At 41.1% G+C, this 19091-nt stretch overlaps 1 long non-coding RNA gene and 2 other non-coding genes across 4 annotated transcripts in view; 2 read left to right on the top strand and 1 right to left on the bottom strand.

Annotated features, from left to right (window-relative positions):
• The first annotated feature begins 1617 nt into the window (after nucleotides 1-1617).
• Nucleotides 1618-1723, top strand: LOC118519877 (U6 spliceosomal RNA). Its single transcript, XR_004909378.1, has one exon. It is a non-coding gene; the product is annotated as a U6 spliceosomal RNA (small nuclear RNA).
• A 1189-nt stretch (nucleotides 1724-2912) lies between these two features.
• Nucleotides 2913-3019, top strand: LOC118519878 (U6 spliceosomal RNA). Its single transcript, XR_004909379.1, has one exon. It is a non-coding gene; the product is annotated as a U6 spliceosomal RNA (small nuclear RNA).
• Nucleotides 3020-5184: 2165 nt separating this feature from the next.
• Nucleotides 5185-19091, bottom strand: part of LOC118519876 (uncharacterized) — a 66377-nt gene continuing 52470 nt past the window's right edge. For both annotated transcript variants that reach the window (XR_013444605.1, XR_013444606.1), the window contains exon 4: nucleotides 5185-5951. This is a non-coding gene — a long non-coding RNA (uncharacterized LOC118519876). The remainder of the gene's footprint in view (nucleotides 5952-19091) is intronic.

Raw genomic sequence — 19091 nt, 5'->3', positions numbered from 1 at the left:
GGCTCAGGTCATGATCCCAGTGTCCTGGGACTGAGTCCCACATTGGGCTCCTTGCTCAGCGGGGAGCCTGCTTCTCCCTCTGTCTGCTGCTCCCCCTGCTTGTGCTCTCTCTCTCTGACAATTAAATAAATAAAATCTTAAAAAAATTTAAAAGATAACTATCTTTCATATGTTTGAAAAGTTAAGTAGAGATATGGAATATATGACAGAAGACCAAATCAAAATTCTAGAAATAAAAACTGCAATGTCAGAGATGCAAAATACACTGGATAAGATTAATGGCAGATTAGTCATTGTAGAAGAAACTATCCGCAAACTCAAAGACATAGCAAAAGGAACTATGCAAAATAAAACACACACAGAACAAATTTTTAAAAGTAAAAAGAGCACCCATGAGTTGTGAGCAACAGCAAGTGTACTAATCTACATGTAATTGAAGTTCATGAAAGGGAAGCGGGGAAGTAAAGAAAATTTGAAAAAATAATGGCCTCCGAATCCAAATTTTATGAAAAATATAGACCCAGAGATTCAAGAAACTTAGCATACCCCAAATACAAGAAAGATTAAAGCAACTACTGCAAAGCACATGACAATAAATTTGCAAAAACAATGATAAAGAGCAAATCTTAAAAACAATGAGAAAAAAATTGGTTACCTACAGAGGAGCAAAAATAAAGATGACAGCAAATTTCTTGTGGGAAACAATCAAGTGAGAAGACAATGAAGCAACATTTTACTAGAAGTAAAAAAGGTCAATATAGAATTCTATATCCAGTGAAAGTATCTTTCAAAAATGAAGGCAAAATAGAAATCTTTCAGATGCAAAGGCTGTGAGAATTTATCATCAGTACACATGCACTATAAGAAATGTTAAAGGAAATCATTCTGGCAGAAGGTAAATCATAGCAGATGGCAATAGAAATCTATATAAAGAGGGGCTCCTGGCTGGCTCAGTCAGTAGAGCATGTGACTCTTGATCTTGGGGTTGTGCGTTCGAGCCCTACATTGGGTGTAGAGATTACTTAGATAAATAAAACTTTAAAAAAAACTGGGAGGAGAAAATCCTCTCTCAAAAAAAATAAATCTATATAAAGAAATAAAGAGACCTGGAAATTGTAACTACATGGGTAAATTTATATTTATCTTGTCATTTAATGATTTTTAAGTCACAATGGACTGTTTAAAATAATAACAATGTAGTTTGGTGTTTATAACTTCTATAAAAGTAAATTGTATGACAACGATACAGAAGTTGGGAGGCAAGAAATATACTATTATTAAGTTCTTATACTATATATGAAGTGGTGTATCATTTTAAGGTAAACTGTGATAAGTTAAAGTTGTATACTATAAACTCTAAAGCAACCACTAAGATAAGAAAACAAAGAGTTAAGTCAACTCAGGAAAGAAAATGGAATCATAAAAATATTCAATTAATCCAAAAGAAGGCAGAAAATGGGGAACAGGAGAACACAGACCAAACAGAACAAATAGAAATAAAATAGCAGGTAGATAAATTTAAACCTAATTGTACCAATAATCATATTAAGTGTAAATAGTCTCAATGTCCCAGTTAAAAGGTAGAGGTATCAGATTTGATTTAAAAAGTAAAATTTGGTGCTCGCTTCGGCAGCATATATACTAAAATTGGAATGATACAGAGAAGATTAGCATGCCCCTGCACAAGGATGACATGCAAATTCGTGAAGTGTTCCATATTTTTATGTAATGAGCACTGGGTACTATATAAGACTGATAAATCACAGACCTCTACCTCTGAAACCAATAATACATTATATGTTAATTATATGAATTTAAATAACAAATGAATAAATAAATAAAAATTTAAAAAAATAAAAAGTATGATTTGATTATATGCTGCCTACAAGAAAATACTTCAACTATAAATACACAAACAGCTTTGACAGATAGAAAAATACATATCATCCTAACACTAATAAGAAGAAAGCTTTAGGGGCACCTGGGTGGCTTAGCTGGTTAAGCGTCTGCCTTTGGCTCAGGTCATGATCCCAGGATCATGGGATCCAGCCCCGTGTCAGGCTCCCTGCTCAGCGGGGAGCCTTCTTTTCCCTCTCCTGCTCCCCCTGCTTGTGCGTGCTCTCTCTCTCTGTGTCAAATAAATAAATAAATATTAAAAAAAGAAGAAAGCTTTAGTGGCAATATTAATATCAGACAAAGTAGATTTCAGAACAAAGAATATTGCCATGGATAAAGAACACAATTTCACAATGATAAAGGATCACTTTATCAAGAGTACATAAAACTCTAAAATATTTATGCACCTAGTAACAGAGTTTCAAAATACATGAAACAAAACTGATAGAATGTCAAGAAGAGCTAGATAAATCCACCAATACAGTAAAAGATTTCAATATCCCCCTCTCAATAATTGATGAACAAGTAGACAGAAAATCACTAAGGATGGAAAAAAGCCTAACAACAATGCTAACCAAAGTGACCAAATTGATGTTTAGCTAGAACATGCCACCCAAAGACAGCAATTTTTGTCAAGGGCACATGGAACATTTACTAAGGTGAGCATATGCTGAGCCCTAAAACAGTTCTCTCAATAAATTTAAAGTGTTCAGACCTACAAAGCATCTTGTCTGACAACAATGGAATTAAATTAGAAATTAATAATAGGAAAATCTCCAGAAAATCCCCAAATATTTGGAAATTAAATAGTCCTCTTCTAAAAAACTCATGGGTCAAAAAAGAAATAGAGAAATTAAAAAGTATTTTGAACCAAATAAAAATTAAAATGCAGCTTTTTGTGGGATGTCACTACACAATATTTAAAGAAAAATTGTAACACTAAACACCTATATTAGAAAAGGAGAAAGGTCTCAAATCAATGACCTCAGTGTCAACCTTAAGAAACTGGAAAAAGAGTGCCTGCTTTAGCAGCACATATACTATAATTGGAATGATACAGAGAAGATTAGCATGGCCCCTGCACAGGGATGGCACACAAATTCATGAAGTGTTCCATAGTTTTAGAGTATGATGTTAAGCGAAATCAGTCAGTCAGAGAAAGACAAATACCATGTGATTTCACTCACCTGTGGAATTTAAGAAACAAATGAACAAGGAAAAAAAGAGACAAATGAAGAAACAGACTTTTAACTATAGAGAACAAACCGATGGTTACCAGAGGGGAGGTGGGTGGGGGGAGATGGATGAAGTAGGTGATGGGGATTAAGGAGCGCATTTGTCGCGATGAGCACCGGGTGTTGTATGGAAGTGTTCAATCACTAAATTGTACAGCTGAAACTAATATTACACTGTATGTTAACTAACTGGAATTTAAATTAAAAACTTGGAAAAAAAAAAGAAACTAAAAAAATAATTGGGAAAAGTAAAAATAAAAAAGAAAGTTTAGAGCAGAAATCAATGGACTAGACAGGATAAAAACAATAGAAAAAATTATAAAACCATAAATTGGTTCCTGGAGAAAATCAATAACATTGATAGAACTCTTGCCAGACTAATCAGCAGAGAGAGAGAGAGAGAAAGAACACAAATTACCAACATTAGGAATGAGAGACGACATCACTACAGATTCTATGGATATAAAAAAGATAAAAATGGTGTACTACAAATGACTTTATGCCAATCAATTTGATAACAGATAAAATGGACAAATTCTTTGAAAGACACAAGCTACCAAACTCTCTCAAGAAGAAATAGATAATCTGAATAGTTATATATCTACTTTAAAAATTAAATATGTAGGGGCACCTGGGTGGCTCAGTCAATTAAGCATCTACCTTTGGCTCAGGTCATGATCCTGGAGTCCTGGGATGGAGACCCGCCTTGGGCTCCCTGCTCAGCAGAGAGCCTGCTTCTCCTTCTCTCTCTGCCTCTCCCCAGCCCCCCCCACTTGTGCTCTCTCTCTCTTACTCTCTGTCTCTCAAATAAATAAATAAAATCTTAAAAATAAATAAATATTAAATATGTAGTGGAGTGTGGCTCAGTCGGTTGAGCAACTGACTCTTGATTTCGGCTCAGGTCATGATCTCAGGGTCACAAGATCGAACCCTGCATTGGGCTCCATGCTCAGCGTGGAGTCTGCTTGAGATTCTCTCTCCCTCAGCCTCTGTCTCTTCCCCCGTTCTCAGTCTCTCTAAATAAATAAATAAATAGTTAAAAACCTTCTCAAAAGAAATCCTCAGGCCTAGATGGCTTCACTGGAGAATTCTAACATGTTATGAAGAAATAATACCAATTCTTCACAAACTCTTCTGTAAAATAGGTGGCAGTAATAAAAAACTAATGATGTAATGTATGGTGATTAACATAACATAATAAAAAAATAAAAAATAAATGAAAAATAAATAAATAAAATAGGTGACAATAAATAAGCACATGAGAAGATGCTCAACTTCATCAGTCATTAGGGAAGGGCAAATTAAAACAGCAATCAGATACTACTACATACTTATTTGAATGACTCAAATTGAAAAGATCAACCATACCAAATGCTGGTAAGGATCCGGAGGAACTGGAATACTCATATGCTTCTGGTGGGAATGTAAAATGGTATAATCACACTGGAAAACATTGTGGCAGTTTCTTAAAATGTGAAATATCCATCTATTACATATGACCCAGCCATTCCACCCTAAGCAATCACCCAAGGGAAAAAAAGAAGTATACATCCATACAAATACTTGTAGAGGTAGTCCACAGCAACTTTTTAAAACACAGCCCTCAACTGTAAATAAGCCAAATATCCATCAGCTGGTGAGGGAATAAACAAATCATGATGTAGTTATTCAATGGGATACTACTCAGCAATAAAATGAAATGAACTATTGATACACACTGCAACATAAATGACTCTCAAAGTAATTATGCTGATTAAAGAAGCTGGACCAAAAAAGAGTATATATATTGTATGATTCATTTATATAAAATTCTAGAAAATGCAATTTAATCTATAATGACAGATAATAGATCATAACTCCCAGGGAAGGGAGGCTAGAGCTCAGAGGGCAATGGGGGAGCTATTCCAAAGTGACACAAGAGACCTTTTGAGAGTGATGGAGATGTTTATTATTTTGATTGTGATTATGGTCTCATGCATATCTACATATGTCAAAAATTATAAATAGCATTCTTTAAATATGTGCAGTTTGTTGTATGTCAATTATACCTCAATAAAGCTGTTAAAAACAAGTAATTTTTTGTAAGTAATTGTTTTATTTGCGGTTACTTAGCTTTTCTTAGCACTGGCAGCATGCTGGCTTTACATCCCCTCTGTTGTCCCTTTTCAAAATGTCTTCTCCACATATTGTGACGTTCTACCAATTGTATTTACTTATGATTTGTATGTTACTTAAGATTTCTCTCACACAGTAGTATGTTTTAAAATGTCGGAAGTGTTTAAATGTGAAAACAAAGTTTTAAGTATAATTTTTACGATAGAAATATAAGTTCCAAAATGATCTAGTGCAAGGTACCTACGTTTGTAACTTGGGTTTGGCAGAAAGCTGAGCCTAAGGCTCCTGAAGCTTATGTGCTTGTATTTTATCAGAGATACTATTCCAGGAAGCAGGAGAGGGAGAGAGTGGGACAACTGAAGTAGAACAAACATAAAATGGTGCTGTTAAGCCCGCTGTTGTTAAATGCAACAGAATGCTAGATTTGCGGCACTCAACCCCCACTATAAAAAGCACTCAAGGACTCCACTAGGGACAGTGCACAGATAAAGAGGAAGAGATTTATCCACTGGTTCTTGGATCCCATTGGTCAAAGGTTTACTCCACGGGATGTTAACCAGCCTACACTTCTGGTTTGTGCAGGCCAGGATGAAGGTGCAGGGCAGAGTACCAAGGAGAGAAGCAGCAGTTTCAGTTGGGAGGCGAGGCACTCTGATTGGGACCAGACGAAGAAAGCCCTCATCAAACTTCCCGTCACCACAACAGCTGAAAAGAAAACAAAATGAAACAGATGAGAGAAAGAGGATCTGAAATGGGCATCAGAAATGTCTGACACATCTATGTTCTATGATTATGAGGAACTGGGGTGAGTCTAAACTAGTGTTTTGTTCTATGTCCTAGGTGATATGCAAAACCTACAGTTCATCCTATTTGATATAATATGACCCACTGCTTCGTTTCACAGGAGTATGCTCTTTTATTCAGTCTTGTAGCATTCAGCCCTGCTCTACACTAAATTTACCTCAAGCACTTTTATTTTTTATTTTTTGTTTTTTTTGGCTTAAACACCAGATACTGATTTTCTCACAGTTCAGAGGCTACAAGTTCAAGACAAGATGCCACCAGCTCCAGCACTTTTATCAAACACTGACTGCCGGGCTTCACCTCCTACCAGTTGAAATGCGATACCTGGGATTGGCCTGGAAATCAGTGTTTTTTAAAGTTTCCAGGTGATTCTTTTTTTTTTTTTAAGATTTTATTTATTTGACAGAGAGAGACACAGCGCGAGAGGGAACACAAGCAGGGGGAGTGGGAGGGAGAAGCAGGCTTCCCGCGGAGCAGGGAGCCCGATGTGGGGCTCGATCCCAGGACCCTGGGATCATGACCTGAGCTGAAGGCTTAACGACTGAGCCACCCAGGCGCCCAGTTTCCAGCTGATTCTAAAGCATAGCCACGGTTAGAGAACACTGAATCACTTTAGTCTCCCAGCTGTCCCTTCTATGTTCCATGCTGGTTACCAACTCCGACTAGTTTTCGCGTCTTCACTACGTAATGAAATGCTCTCTTCATCTCTAAATACTATCCACTATCTGAAGTACATTTTAAGTCTTAACTCACCTACATATCTTTCCTTAACCAGTTTATCCTTCAGGATCTTTCCCTTCTTTCTGCATCATCTTTATTAGCAAAGGATCCTCCACACCTCTCTTAGCAATCTATAGTGAAACTTTAAAAAACAAAATGTCTTTCCAGGGGCACCAGGATGGCTCAGTCAGTTAAGTGTCTACCTCCGGCTCAGGTCATGATCCTGGCATCCTGGGACCAAGCTCCATGTCGGGCTCCCTGCTCAGCGGGCAGTCTGCTTCTCCCTCTCCCTCTGCTGCTCCCCGCCCCCACCACTCATGCTCTCTCTCTTGCTCGCTCTCCCTCTCAAATAAATAAATAAAATCTTTAAAACATTTTATTTCCATACTTAATTGCTTTTCTCTTCCCACCCACCAATGAGCTCCTGGGTTTTAATTTACACATGTTCTTAATGTGAAGGGATTCTTCCCCTAAAAATTCTGTTTGTTCTGTTTATTTTGAAAAAGGTCAGTGTGGCAAACAGATTTTAGGGTGACTCCAAAAATCTCTATCTTCTTATGTTCATGTCCTTATATAATCCTGTCCCTTGGATTGTGTGTGAAATCTGTGACTTGCTTCTGATCAATAAATTATGGCAAAGGTGAGGGATGTCATCCCAATGATTATGTTACAATATATAAGACTCTATCTTCCTAGCCGTCTCTTTCTCTCACTGGCGCTGAAGAAGCAAGCTTCCATGAATCCTACAGCCTCAAAAAATGAGTTCTTCCAGTAACCTGAGGGAGCTTGGAGTCAAATTCTTCTGCACTCAACCCTCTGACTCCTGGCTGATCCTTTGATTTCACCCTCGTGAGACCCTGAACAGAAGCCCAAACTAAGCAATACTATAACTTCTGAACTACAGAAATTGAGATAACAAATGAATCTTGTTTTAAGCTGTTGATTTCATGGTAATTCATTATGCAGTGATAGAAAACTAACTTATTTTGGTACAAGTAGTAGGATGTTGCAGTAATAAATACCTAGAAATGTGGGAATGGTTTTGCAGCTTACCAGTAGATAAACTCTGGAAGAATCTGGAGGAACACTAGAGAGAAAGCCTAAATTGCCTCAAGCAGTAGAAGTGTGGAGTTGGAGGATGCTGTTGGTGAGGCCTCAGATGAAGTGAGGAATATGGTAATGGAAATGGAAGGAAGGAGAATCCTTGTTATGTAGGGGCAGAAGGCTCAGAAAAAGGATCCCCTGCTGTTATGGGCAAAGCACATCTTAGAAGTGATGAACTCAGTTATCTAGCTAAGGAGATTAGCCAGTGAAGTATTAATGGTATTGCTTAGTTTCTTCTTGTTGCTTGGAGTGAAATGTGAGAGGTGAGAAATAAATTGAGGGAAGAAAAAAAAGAAAGAGGGCTTCATGATTTTGGAAATGCAGTCTTTTCAGATGGCAAAGAGATGCTAAAATTAAGACAGCTTGGTCTAGACAAAGAGGGTCTAGGAAGAGTGTAACCCTACAAGCTTTTGCTAAAACATCAGAAAGGTCAAGAAGTCAGAGTGTTCGGTCATACAAAGAGTCCTTTCTAGAAAGCTTCTATGCCCTCTCAACAAGAGGTCCAAATAGAGAAGGAATTGTTTTGAAAAAAAAAAAAAAATCTGTGGATGTGGCTTTTGTCTAATGGAGTAAACCCCTTTGAAATCCATGGAACACCCAGAAGGTTTCTGAGAAGATTGTTTCGTAATAAACACTGCTAGCTTGAGCTGAAAAGGACAAAGAGAGTACGAAATGGAGAGGCTGTTGGATCCCCAAAATTACACTGGCAGGAAGCAGGCTGATAAAACTACTAAGTGACAAACACAGGCTACCTTCCATGAAAATGGAAGGATGATTAACACAGAACCAAGAGCCCAAGAGGGTGGAGCTGAGAGCCGTGAAGAATGATTCCTACCCTGAAATCGAATCAAGTAACTCACACTATTTGCCTGGCTGGATTTCACAACGACTGTGGACCACTGACTCCTTTTTCCTCTCCATTCTGTCCCTTTTCGAATTGGAATGTCTACAGCTATTGTGCTGTGCTCATCTCACCATTATATGCTGGACATGTTGGGAGCAGATAATGTGTCTCTTTAGTTTCACAGGCCTACGGATGGGAAGCAATTGTAGCCCCAGAGCTGTGCGTCAGTACACCCAGGAGCCTCCTCCATACTTGGACTTGATTTAGATGATGAGATTTTGGACTTTGAGCTGATGCTCTAACACCATGAGACTCTTGGGAACCTTTGGACAAGGATAAAGATATTTCCCATGTGAGAGACATGAATAATCATGGGGGCCAGAGGGCAGACTCTAGAAGACTTTCTTTTCACATGGCTCTTACAATCCCCACCTCCCTCTGTTCACACCCTTGTATAACTCAAGACTGCATGTCTAATAAGTTCCCAGTGATATTGATGCTGCAGGTCCACGGCCGATACTTTGAGAACAACTTCCACAGACCGTCTCTACTGTAGTTCTTTCTGTGGTCTCCGTGATATACATTTTTTTGCAGTTTGCCCTGACCCCTTTTCTCATGATGATTGATATTGTAAGCTGCTGGAATTTCCAGATTCTCGCAGGCAGTTGCTATGGCAACACACACAGGGTTGCCCTGTGCTTGAGACCCTGAGTGAGGATGGCCCCAGATGAATCACTGACATAAGTGACTTATAAGTAGCATGGATGTTTCTCTTCGGTTGTCTCCTTCCTTCTGTGACCCTATTCCTGGTTGTTGCTGTTTTCCTTTTCTGGGAATGTGTTTTTTGAGTCTCACTAAGATTCTTCTAACGCGATAATAACAAAACCTGAGGTTTATGGGGTTCTCCACATTTATAAAACAGTATCTTTTCTAGCACAAAACTAAATTTTATTAACCTAGCAACCCTATGAGGCGTGCTGCGTAGGCTTTACTGTTCCCATTAACAGATAATGAATAGAGGGCTCAAGGGCACTCAGATACTTAAGATCCAAAGTCACGCAAGGCAGAAAGTGACAGAGGCAAGTCTGGAACCCAGAACTCCTGATTCCTCTGTTAGCACAGGGCTTGCTGGCGAAAAACAGCACAGTCAGAAGGGGAAGTGGAGTGAGCTTACCAGAAAGAACTACCAAGCGATAGTCAAGTACCCCAGGATAAGAAGGTAGCGCAGAGGCCCAAGAGGACAGAGTGGTTAAGTAACCTGAAGAGAGAGCCAGAGGGGCGCCTGGGTGACTCAGTGAAGCGTCTGCCTGCAGCTAAGGTTATGATCCTGGGGTCCTGGGATCAAGTCCTGTGTCGGGCTTCCTGCTCAGCGAGGAGCCTGCTTCTCCCTCTGCCTCTGCTACTCCCCCAGCTTGTGTGCTCTCTCTCACTCTGTCAAATAAATAAAATCTTTAAAAAATTTTTGAAAAAAAGAGAGCAAGAGTAACTGCTGTAGCTATAGGAGGGTGTCCAATAGGAGCTGTGGCCTTCAGTGGCCAAATGCAGGTACCACCAATCCACGGATCAGCAGGAAGCGGGTTGGGACAATAAACAACCAGCTTCTCTCCCCAGAATACGAAAGAGGCTTAGGATGAGGCAGAGACATTTTGCCTTGTGGCTGTCCGATTGGGAGGCCCCTGCGGATTTCTGAACAGGGAACAATACCCGAAAATGGGATGCAGAGAGAACTGGGCTGCTGGTGTGATACAGGGCAGATGGGAGGCATGGAGATGAGTTCAAAGGATGGTATAGAACTTAGAACATCTTCCATTTCTGTCCACACTGCAGTGGCCCTGACCAGAGCGGGCAAGGAAAGACACATGAGGATTGTGCACGGGTTTGTCACTCCCCATCCATAGGACATGTTTGTTTAAAAGAATTACCTTGGGTGCCTGGGTGGCTCAGTCAGTTAAGCGTCTGCCTTCAGCTCAGGCCATGATCCTGGGGTCCTGGGATCGAGTCCCACGTAGGGATTGCACAGCTAACACAGCAGTTGGAAGTTAACCAATGGTGTGTACCCAAGACTCCGAGCTGTCAATCCAAAAAGCAAAAGAGGAGCATAGTAGGCAAGGGAAGTAGCTGGACAGCACTCCCCCGGCTTTGCATAGTATGTCTCTTTGTTGCTCTGACCTGGTTGCAAAAGACCCCTAATAGCGCTTACTTCGCTGAAAAACAGAAGCTTCAAAGTGGTGTCATTTTCCATCAAGTTTCAGAACGGCCCATCGTCCCGCGACTTACACCTCACTGAGTTTGTATCTCTTGATTCAGCCAGGACATCTGTCCTGCTCTACATCAGAGCACTCAGCAGGATCTTGAATCCACACAGACACAAGTTTTAACACAGAGGGAAGCAGTTTCTGTGCCACACTGTGCTGAATTATTTACTCCCAGCCTGGGATTCAGAGAGCTAGCTCTTCCTCAAGCCTTGAATTTTACTGCAATACAAAGAAAGAAAATAAGTAAATAAGGAGAGGGAGGAAATCAAGCCCTTGGAGACCTCCTGGCATCTGAAGTATCTTTTGAAATGGAGCCTGATGCTGAAATGATTATGCCATTCCAGAGTGCAATGCTAATATGCTCACAACTATGGCTAAATGCTGGAGCGAAGCACAATTTTGAAGCAATAAATTTGTGGGTATGTGTTTAAGCAGAAAAAAAATGCACCTGGAATTTGCATGCATTTATTTAATTAAGCATCTCAAAATTTAGAAATCGACTCCAAAATAATGCCTTGAAGCATTGCGTGTAAAATAAGAAGTACAGGTAATGGAAATGAGGGTGTCTCCATTTCCTCTGAGATCGGGGTGAGGAAAAGGGATACGATACACATGGGGAGGCATTTAATATGTCCATAAAAGAAAAACAGTCATCTGCCTCCTTCCAGGATATGTGTCATGGAGGGGGATGATGAACATTCCCAATGCATTCCAAAGGGGCTGTCACCACGTGGTTACATAAATACAAGGTAACTTTATTTTTTTGTCTCCTACTACTCCTTTACATTTATTCAGAAGGATAATTCCTTCCCAGCCCCCAGACAAAATTCTGCGGAGCCCCATTTCTTTTCTGGAGTGTTTAGGTAATAAAAATTCTTTTTAAAAATTTTTTTATTTTATTGTGTTATGTTAGTCACCATACAGTACATCATTAGTTTTTGATGCACTGTTCCATGATTCATTGTTTGTGTAATAAAAATTCTTATCATCACTTTCAGTCCAAAACCCATTCTCTTTTTGGTAATTACTAGGAACTGAAATTTCCAGGTCTGTGCGATGATCAAAATTTTGAACATGACCTGACGCTGGTAGGAAGCCTGGAGCAGGGGATAGGGTGGGGAGAGATATGGTCAGCTTTTGAACTGGAGAAAAAATAGTGCTACTTTGTTTTTCTTCCCCCAGCTGTTCACCTGGTCCTGCACGCCTCCCACCCCTGGTGTGTGAGGAGGGAAAAGTATGTAGTTGGGGGCAGGGGGGGAGATAGGCCTTTTGTAACTGGAATGTCTCCCCCCCCCCACCAAAGGCTGGGGCTCTGTCACCTGCAGTCTTCTTGCCCCAGGTGATGGACTCTCTCCTGTCTCATCTTTTTGCTGTTTTCTCAGTCGCTGGCTGTCCCCTTGGCTTTATTGTCAGCTTTATTCTCCAAAGATTTTTTTTCACTGTTTTAAGTGGGCCCTGCTGGATAGTTCCTAAATTGATCCTACTGCTGTTTGTTTCTCTCTCTCAGTCGAACACGGACACACAGACACACACACACACACACACACACACACACACACGTCCAAATCTGTTTCACGGGAAACACTTATGCATCCTCCTCTCCAGTAGATTCCAGAACTCTTGGTCCTTGGTCCACCCAGTGCAGCCACCCACTAGAGCAGTCAGTTTATCCATTCCAGGTATGAAGTAGACATTCATCTACTGCGTCTCCCCTCGAACGATGGGCAACACATATTATCCCACCAAATGGTTGCGCCGAAGCTCCTCTCTCATGATCTGAGGTAAAGAGAGAAGTATTTCCCTGCCTTCTCGACAGAGCTTTCTCAAATAAATAACGTCTAAAAAAATCTTCTGCTAAACTCTAGCCTTCAACCCTTTTTCCCCACGTTGTGAGTGAGTCGCAACTCATAATTTTGGGGTTTTGCCATTTCTTTCCTTAAATCCTATAGGAAAGTTTATCTCACAAGTCCCTTTGGTTTCTGGTATCTATTAGTGTCTCAGCAGAAATTTCTATTTTAACATCCAATTACAAAGTAAAAAGTGTGAGGAGGCTATTTTTTCCCCTCAGCCAGAACTTGGAAGTGCCCACAGACTCAGCAATAAGGAACCTTTGGCTGGTATTTTGGGATTTGCAGAGGACTTCAGAATCACTTTTTACCAAAAGCTAGTATGTCGACAGCGTTTATTTGGAAGCCACTCTGTGCCCTCAAGACAGCTATGATGTCTAAAATGTCATTTCTCCCCCACCCCCAGGAGAAGAACTAGAGATACAGAAACAGGAAGTGGCTTTCCTGGAGACAGTAATGAGTTGTTAGAACTTGAGAAAGAACTCTATTATTGTGTGATCAGCCAACGGACCAAGCCTGTTAACAAACATATGACAGAATTCAATTTAAGTATTTCTTTCTGTCCCACAAGCACATAGGCTTAGATTGATCAGAAGGATAAGACTGCATGTGATCCAAGATCAGAAGAGTCAAGGAAAGTCTTTTCTGTAAAAGCCTTCAGGAGCCAGAGGTAGAACCAAAGCTGGAGGGCAGGAGATCATTGGATTAATCATATGGGTAACAGAACTTCAGAAGAATGAATGCACCAGGGACAAGAAGAATTGAAGTGAAAGCAAAGCTGTCCCATCTTGGAGGATTCTTTCACGCTCCTCACTCAAACATGAATCCCCCTCATGAGGAAGAGATACACCTTGGAAATGACCATAACTCACTCTCTCAGCACATCTCCGAAGCCTACCAGGGAACGCACCTGCCTAGCCTTCTGCTGCCCTACTTATGTCCATATTGCCCCAGATAAACCCTCTCATGTCCAAAGCTACACACACACACACACACACACACACACACACACACCTACACACTAAATGGCAGAGAACAGCAGCTGCTCATCAAACCTTTCTTCCTGTCTTCCTGAGAACATAGCTAGATCACATTTTCAAGCCTCTCTTGAAGTTAGGTGTGGCCACATGACTGAGTCTTAGCCAGTAAAAGGAATTGCGAACTGTTGTGTGCCACTTTCACATCTGGCCCATAAGAACCTCCCACATGCTACCCTCCATGTTGTTTCCCATTCTACCGGCTTGATGCAAATGAGCCCAACAAGCTTGGAAGCTACATGCTGAAGATGGGTCTAACATCATAGAAGTCTGGGTCCCTGAATCGCTACTTGCAAGATTGCTGCCCACCAGTTGGACCACCCATTTTGGACTTCACACGAGCAAGAAAGAAACTTCTATTGTGTTTGAAGCATTACATATATTGGGATTTGTATGTCGTAGCATCTAGGGTTACCTTAAGTGAGACAGACACCAAGAAAAGTTGCTGGACTGATACACATCTCAGCTTGGGTTTCTTCTGAGAAGTTCAGAGTAAATATTGTAAATGTCACTTTGAGCTCCTTTAGGGCAGAGTCCATATTCTAGCTATCTTTGTATCCTCCTAAAAATAGTTCTTGAAGGAGTGTCACAGAAGTAAGAATTCAGTAGCCATTTGTTTAAAATGTTCAAATGTTTAAATCCTAAGCAGAAGTATTGGCTATGAAAATATTGGAGAGCCCTTATGAGGGCTAAATAAGGGTGTACCGAATAAATGAATGAATGAATGAATAAATGGTATAGTTTTGTGAAAATAAATTCCACCTGAGGAGTGACAGAGAAATTTGCTCATCTGTAAAATGAAGGTGATGATATCTTGCCCCGATCATCAAATCGGAAAATATACTTCCAGGCCTTTAACTGCTAAATGAGTAGGTGGTAGACGCATGTAAGTTCTCTAATATAGTTTGGATAAGTTACTTTATGTGTTGCTATGTTGGCAGTATGTTGATGATATGGTTGAAGCTCAAAGAAGGAGAATCAGCCGCAAAGCACGGGGAAACATCTTGGGAAAAATAAAACAAGTTGTAGGAGGGTCCTCAGGCTTCAGACCTCTCAAATTCAGAGTCTCTTCTGATTTTCAGGCAAAATAATGCCCACCATTTGCCACTGGACTCAAGAGAACATCTTTGCATCAACGGTGCTCTGCAATCACGAGCCAACATATGCCTTCTGTATCTCCCTAGAGAGTACCTGCCACTTCTTAGGTTCCTGCTTGGCGATCACAGTCAGAAAAGAATTGAACAGCACTGCTGTGCCAAATACTATGGAAGTTCATTCAGCTGTATTACATGATTGAAATGTCAGAATGTTTAAACACTTTCAGCCACATGAAAATACATTTGGACACGTTTGGAACAAAGCTAGCAGAGAACAACCACGGGAAATGTTCCCATAAAATAGAGATGATCCAGTGATTGAGGGAATGGTTCTGGGTTGACTTTTGGTCACAGAAGCCTGGGAATGGGGATTGGGCAAAAGTGGCTACCCGGTGTGCCAATAGTGACGACAAACCGTCACCAGCTAAAGTGGGGAGGTCTATGCCAGGGGCTACAATGGCTGCACTCATGCCTGAAAGAGTATTTCTTACATTGGCTGGGCAATCGACCATCCCCAGGGGTCAAGAGATTTCCTGTGAGTTCAATGTAAGGTCACCCCTCCTTTAATCCCTAGTCCTCCATCAGAAAGAGGAAGCCCACATGTTAGAAGGAGCAAGGTTTCCTTTATGCAGACTTCATCCTCCATCGGTAGAAGTCAAGCAGTAGCTCCCAGATTCTATGTATTCCCATCACTCCTCTCAAACTGCCTGACATTTACTAGTACAGTCTACTTTGGAACATATGTCTTATATTCCTGTTCATGTCAGTCACCGGAAGAAATCTAGGGTTCCCAGCCATCCCCTATCCCCTGGCCTCTAGTCTCCTTATGGCTCTAAACATTGCCTTTTCTGTAACCATCTCCCTTCCTTCTGTCCCATCTCCTAAAAGAACGGGAACTTTCTGCCAAGCCTCTATCAATCATCAGCCAAATTCTTCATAACCCCTTACACTTCCTTGACTCTTCCCTTCACTTTTTTTGCTCTAACTGAAACTTACGTTTCCTCAGAGGCCCCTGCTTCCCTGGCAGCCTCCTCAAATGGTAGCCATTTTCTCTCCCAGACCCTTCATATCACTGGGTCTAGATGTGGGGTAGTGTCTTCCTTCCTCCTCATTATCTCTTCCAGGTCATTCCTCCTCACTCCTCCCTAACACTACACAGCTTGGATGACCTCCATATTGCTAAATCCAGGGGTCCATTCGACGTTTGCATTTCACTTGATAGATCAGCAGCCTTTTACTGAATTGATCACTCTTCCCATTGAGACATTTCCTTCACTTGGCTTCCAGGACACCATACTCTCCTGCTTGCTTCCTACCTTACTGGTTGCTTCTTCTCCATCCCTTGCTACTTCCTCCTATCCCACTGACCTTTAAATGAAGCCCCAGGACTTCATCTTTGAACATCTTCTCTTTTCTGGGTACACTCACCATCTCGATGATCTCATTCAATCTCCTAGATTTCTCTACTCTACTCCCTAAGTTATATCTCCATCTCAGACCTTCTCCTGAGCTTCAGATGTATACACCCAAGGGCCTGCCTGACATCTCCATGTGGATGTTAATAGGCATTTCACGTGCAAATTGACGAAGCTCCTGGTCTTCTTCTCCAAACCTCCTCCTCTTGAAGTCTCCCTCACACCACCCAAATCAGTTAATGATAATTATAATCTTCCAGGAATTCAGGCCAGAAACCTTGAAGGCATCCTTGGCTCCTCTCATCCTTACACTACACAGCAAATCCATCAGAAAATCCTGATGGATCTTCTTTCAAAATAGATCTGGAATCTGACCAGTTCTCACCAGCTTTACTACTACAACTCTGACCCAAGGGATGGTTATGTCTCACTTGGATTGTTGCCATAGCCTCCTAACTGGTCTACTTCTGTCCTTGCCTCCTTCATCTTGATTCTAAACACAGCAGCCAAAGTAATCCCATCAAACATAGGCAGAATATATCATTCCTTTGCTTATAACCCTACAATGGCTTCCTAGCCCACATTGTAAAAGCCAAAGTCCTTAAAATAATGTGCAAGGCCCTACATGATTTGGTCAGTCACCCCATATCTAACCTCATCTCCTACCACTCAAGACCCCAAACCTTTCTTGACATTCTCTGACCATCCCGGGCACACTGCTGCCTTGGGGCCTTTGCATCTGCTCTTTCCTCAGAACAAAATATTCCTTCTGTAAATATCCATATGACATACTCCTTCACCTCCTTTGGTCTATCCAAAAGGCCATCATTACTCCATCTTTGACTCTAGCTCCATTCCCTGCTTCATTTTTTTTTTTTTTTACCTCCACACTGACTGCTATCTATCATACTCGATATTTTAGTTATTTACCTTATTGGTAGTCTGTCTCTTCCACTAAACTATAATTTCCATTTGGGTAGGGATTTGGGCCTATTTTATCCACTGTTATATACCTAGAACTTAGAAATATGCTGGTAGGTAGTAGGTGCTCAATAAATCTTTGTGGAAATAATTGTCTTACAACAGACCCAGTGCATAGCAGGTGTTTAGAAAGTATTTATCAAATACTGTGGGACTTCTCTTCACTGACCAGAAATCCAATGCAGGACCTTTCCGCCCCCAGAATCTTAGTTAGAACCATGACCCGTGATCCACATTCAGCATCTATATCTTCCTCAAGTGCAACTTCCATTAGCATTACCTGGGGTGTATCACCATCCTGCTCAACCATCAGCTAGCATTCTACCCACACTGACCATGTGGTTTGAATTACAGTGACGCTTCATATTTCAGCATTTCTTCTTTTAGTGTCCATATTTAGAGTCTGAAGTAGTTCCAGAAGACTCTACAGTGATCTTGGAGGAATAGGGTTGAGTCCACACCAGTGGTCATAATGGGTCAGACCATTTTTTTTAAAATTTTATTTATTTATTTGAATGAGAGAGAGAGAGAGAGCGTGAACAAGAGTGGGGAGGGGTAGAGGGAGAAGGAGAAACAGACTCCCCACTGAGCAGGGAGCCTAACTCAGGGCTTGATCCCAGGACTCTGAGATCATGACCTGAGCCTAAGGCAGAAGCTTAACCGACTGAGCTACCCAGGTGCCCTGGGTCAGACCATTCTTGAATGTCCTCTAAAGGGCCAGCCTAATTGTGAACTAGCCACACCCCACCTCCGCCATGATTTGGAGAGTGGCTGAGAGCCAAAAGCATGTCTAGAGCTCTAGAGCCTTAGGATTCTTCTGGGCCCCCAGAACCTCTTAGGAACAGATTACCATAGCTTTAATACTGTTAACCTTTACTGAGTTCCTACAATATGACAGGCATGATTCTATGTACTTTACATGATTAACTTATTGAACACTCTCAACAACCTAATGAGGTTGGAACTATTATTATTTTCATTTTAGATGTGAGAAAACTGAAGCTTGGAGAGATTAAGTGGATCCAGAAGTCACACAGTTTGAAGTTGCAGAGACTGGATTCAAACTCAAACAGTAACCACTGCTAGGGTACCATGGGAAGTGGTGGTCCAGATGCTATCAAGCCACAACCAAGGGGTTGTAATCCTGTGACTTCCTTCTCCAGTGGATGAGACAGGAGCAGTAACTAAGTCTCCTACCCTGGCTATGTGGGAATTCGCTTCTCCAGCTCTATATTTCCCCCTCCCTGCCCTCCTATACAATGAAATGGTGAGTGAGGGAACATTCTCAGCCTCTGCTGTCAGACAAGCAAAGATGAGATGTGCTTTTCTACCTTTTGCGTCAGCTCATACTTTAATGGTTGGAAGTTTCAAATCACATCCCAAGTTTGTTGGAACTCAAAATTGAGTTATCTGATTCAGTAAAATGTAGCTTTCTCACTTAAAAGGATTTGCCTGAGGGACCTCTGGGATTTCAAATATACTTAAAAGCAACAACTGTGTTGAATCACAGAAGCATAAGGGATTGCATTTCCCCTGGAGAACACACAGGATGTATTAAACAGAGGGGGAAATGTTTGAAGTCCAACAAGCTTTGAGCTGCATCCCACCCACCACATCTGAAAACTATCTGAGTCATTTGATAGAGGCAGACTACAGCTGGGCTCCCTCATTCTCAGTGTTATGTGGCCTACTGCCTTGACATTGAGATGCTAGCTCCACAGGAACATTTTTACCTACATCT

The sequence above is a fragment of the Halichoerus grypus genome, chromosome X (genome assembly GCF_964656455.1).
Source record: "Halichoerus grypus chromosome X, mHalGry1.hap1.1, whole genome shotgun sequence".
Classification (NCBI taxonomy): domain Eukaryota; kingdom Metazoa; phylum Chordata; class Mammalia; order Carnivora; family Phocidae; genus Halichoerus; species Halichoerus grypus.
The sequence above is the reverse complement of the archived record's forward strand: the minus strand, read 5'-3'. Positions and strand labels throughout refer to the sequence as shown.